The following is a 3963-nucleotide window of genomic DNA, read 5'->3' as shown; positions in this document are numbered from 1 at the left end:
AAAACCGAGGAGGCACTCCAGAGTTGAGGAGGTGACAGAAACGCGTTCTGAACATGGTTGACACGTCCAAACTTAAAAAAGTTTGTCTTGTATACAATTTGTGATTATATTTTAAATTAAATTGGTATTATCTGTAACCAACATCTTCTCTGGCGTGTATTTCAAGGCTGTAGATACGGGAAGAATCGGGTCCTAGGTCCCTTGGGTCCGTTGTATTCCGGAAACAAGTGCCACAATTGGCTCATGGGGAATGGAAGGGAGAGGGCTCCAGTAGGACTATCTTCTTTCTTGAAAGATGGTGGTTCTTGACAGTCTAACAGTGGACCCTACCCTTGGCATACGACTCAAAACGCATGCAAATTACTCGCTACATATCTACTTCAGTGAAATTTGCCTTCTCTCTTACATTACCATTCATACCGTAGTATTTTTTACTTTTTATTTTAAACAAGGGTTAATCTACTGGTAGAGGGAAATTTAATAGGGATAATTAATCTGTCAGCACAGGCCCCACACATACACCCTTAATTCTGGTGTTTGGAGCCTGTTTTATCAAACCTTGCTATTGAACAGTCACCTGTTAGGTTCCTCAATAAAGGTGTTTTAGGAATGAAATAAATCCCTTCTGTTGCTCCTCACGGTCGAGCATTTTGTAAAGAGAGCAATGGTTAAACATGGGGGGATAGGATACCCAGGTTGCTAGCCCTTATCGGTAGAAAATAACAGAGACCTAATAAAACAAGTAATCAAATAATAACGGCTGTACTAAATCCCTGTGCACCCTCCCACAACACATGTCCCTAATACCTAACCTGACCTAATTCACAGTCCTAAATATACGAGAAACCTTTTTAATTCTACTTTTATTTGGAACGCACCCAATCTCCTGCTTTTTTCAGTCCACTGATTAGCCCTTCCATGCTTTTTGTTTGAAACTCACATTTTTTAAATGTTTGCTATCTAAACGCCGTAATTCTTATTATTGTTTCAATATGTTTAAAAAAGATTACCTGCCTTTGGTGTTCGCTGTTTAATCCAGTTCATCAGTTATCTCTTCAACCACACCGAAAACCCACATTCTACAATTTGAAAGTTAAATTGATTTCATATTTAATGAGGCAAACACGATGTCACAAGAACTGATACAATTGCTAAAAATCATTTATACAATGGGTAAGACCAAACATCTGGAGGAGTTTGAGGGAAACGAGAGGATATACTGGAATCTGATTAAACAGCGACACAAAGGCAATTATTCGGTTTATATTTTCTAACAACTATCTATGAAACAAATAAAGATAGGCTATAGCAAAACATTTGTTAAATTTATATAAAAGTATTTCAAAAAACAAAAGCCAATTATTTGAAAAGTGGGGCTAACCCAGTAGGGGTAAAATCTGGTGAAAAAAAGCCGAATTCGATCTTGGTGTGTACGATTTGTCATACAAAGAATTAGATATAATATTCTGGAATTAGACTGTGATAGGTCAGTAGGTTATTAGACAATGTGGTATGTGGGGGGTGGCAAGGGATTTTAGTACAGCCGTATTATTTGATTATTGTTTTATTCTTATCTCTGTTAATTTTCTTTAATTAAGCGCATATTTACCTGAATCCAATTTACACAGTATTAATGCTATGGTCATTTGTACCACAAACACAGAATTATACCAGATTTATTTAGATTTTAAAGTCTAAATTTAGGAATCTTTCCCATCATCAGTCAAAACTGCAATTTTACATACTATTTTTTCGCAAAGGATGCTCTCTAGATGACCTGGTTCAATAGCAAAGGTGATAAAACATGTGCTCTCCACTGACCATACACTCTTACAAGAAGTTAAGAGGGTGAGGTATTATGTAGGTGGGCTTCGTTTTGTTGACAGAAAATTATCAAATTATTCTTATGCCCCTATACTTGTAAGGGACAGGTATGGTCCCGGATCTGGCTAAATTTCAGGGGCTATGATTTACATGGCTTACCTGTTTGCAATTGGTGAAGAATGGAATAATATATATGTCTACTAGGGATGTAGAGTAGGATATGTAAAGGCAATGTGCTACATGAGAAGGGATGGTACATAGATTGCAAATATAGCCCTGGACGGGACGTTAAATATTGAAGTAAGAGCAAGAGAATTGTAACTGGTTCACTGTTTTGAAACTTCGTCCAAGACACATTCCTTATACTCCAAGAAAAAGAGCTTCGCTTATTATCTTGGGGTGGGAAACACAACTTGTTGTGGGGTTCTGGGGTAAATCATTTTTTTACAAAAGATAGGTGAGGCATTGGTTGGAAGAACACAAAATAGCCATTGTATTTCTTGTATTGGTGTCCCTCCGGGGAATTACCTTTTGGTTTTATTTGTGAGTCTCTTCCTGGCCGGCTATTACAACAGCCCATAATATAGACATGTCATCCTTAATCCTCTGAACTCTGCCAATCAGGGCCACTAAATAAAAATGACTTTTTGATATATTTTCTGATTGGAAAATTCAGAACTTGATCAAACTCTCTATTACCTGCTCATCATTTAAGAGTCATCCGATGGAGGGGTCTGGCAGTTCAGCCTAAAAGAGGGCAAATGGGCCTTGTGTGCCGGGCACCTTTAACCACTGGCCTTGGCTGGCATTGTTATATCAGTTTGGTAACAGCTTAAACCTCTTTACTAGACCTTCCTTGTTTTCCACTTTCAACGTTTTCACACACACCACCAATCCGCCAGTCTACTCCTTCCTTTATCCCTTGACATTCATTTGTCTCCTGGCTCTAGGAGGCGGATGGTCCGGGATATATGCCTGCTGTTTAACAGGACAAGAGAAAAATACCTTGCTTTCTCTGCCATCAGCGATCCAAATTGGCAGGTAGTCCGAGTGGGGGGTAAAGTCTAGTCAATTTATCAGTTAGAATAGTGAACTAGGGTACTTATGTGCTCATATATACAACCCACAGTCTTTCCAGATGGTTCTTTGGGCCTTTCTAGCGGGAATGTTGGATGTTATAAGGTGTCTCGCCTATGGATCTGGTGTGTGAATGGGTTGGATTGACGATTTGGCGTTGGATATTGACTGGAGGCGCCGCGGGTGGTATCATAAGGAAACAAGGTCCTTCAGTCACCTTAGGTTGCATCGTTGCCAAGGGTGGCTTATCCCACAAACCTCCTTGGGTCCACTGGAGATTATTGCTTTGCTTTTGACGAATTTTCCCAGGATGTTCTGGAAACCGCGTGTTAAATCCTTTCACAAGTCTCGGACTGAGGCGGAGGGAAATAGGGACACCGCCCAGAATCTCTTCTCGGAGCCATAGGACCACCAGTTTTCGAGAAACAATGGTCGCTCAGGACATCTTTTGTAGCTCTTCTCTGCCCTGCTTTCCTAACTGGAGTGAGATTCTGTTGTTTTTTAAAAATAGGGTTTATATATGGAATCTACATCTCTCTCGTTCATTCTTATTCAGTATGAGATGGTAATTGGTTGAATAGAAAATGGCCCTCTTGACTGGGTATTGCATTTGTAAACATATTGGTATATCAATAGGAGAGCGGGTAATATGAGAGCACACAATGTGTTACTCTGCTGAGACAATTACACTATCTACAGTTTAATAGTGATAGAGTTGAAAAGCCTTGGTGAGCTTGGTTTCAATGCTACTGGTTTTAAAAAGATGACGCTCGGCTTGTTTATATTCGGGGTAGAGGCACAAAGCCTTTGTCGTTAGGTGGCAAGATCCTCTTTCAGTTCAGATTGTTTTTGTCAGAAATACAGTTACCCCGAGGCTGGGTTGGACCGGGCTTTCCAAGCACAGGTGAGGGTACGCAGGAGACAGGCAGAGAAAATGTTTGAGAATCCATTGTCACTGTAGCAGCGTATAGTAAGAAAAGAAAAAATGAGACATAATAAGATTTGAATGTACGATACGATGTCCAATACAAGGGGTTTATCATATATAGTATATATATAATA

General features: G+C 39.6%; 1 protein-coding gene across 1 annotated transcript in view; it reads left to right on the top strand.

Moving 5' to 3' along the window:
• Positions 1-3963, top strand: part of plcg2 (phospholipase C, gamma 2) — a gene marked incomplete at its 3' end in the record, with an annotated part of 32967 nt that overhangs the window by 24115 nt on the left and 4889 nt on the right.

The sequence above is a fragment of the Morone saxatilis genome, unplaced genomic scaffold (assembly GCF_004916995.1).
Source record: "Morone saxatilis isolate NCDOM2014 unplaced genomic scaffold, NCSU_SB_2.0 Contig2, whole genome shotgun sequence".
Lineage (NCBI taxonomy): Eukaryota > Metazoa > Chordata > Actinopteri > Moronidae > Morone > Morone saxatilis.
Note: the sequence above shows the minus strand (reverse complement) of the source record. Positions and strands in the feature narration are given on the sequence as shown.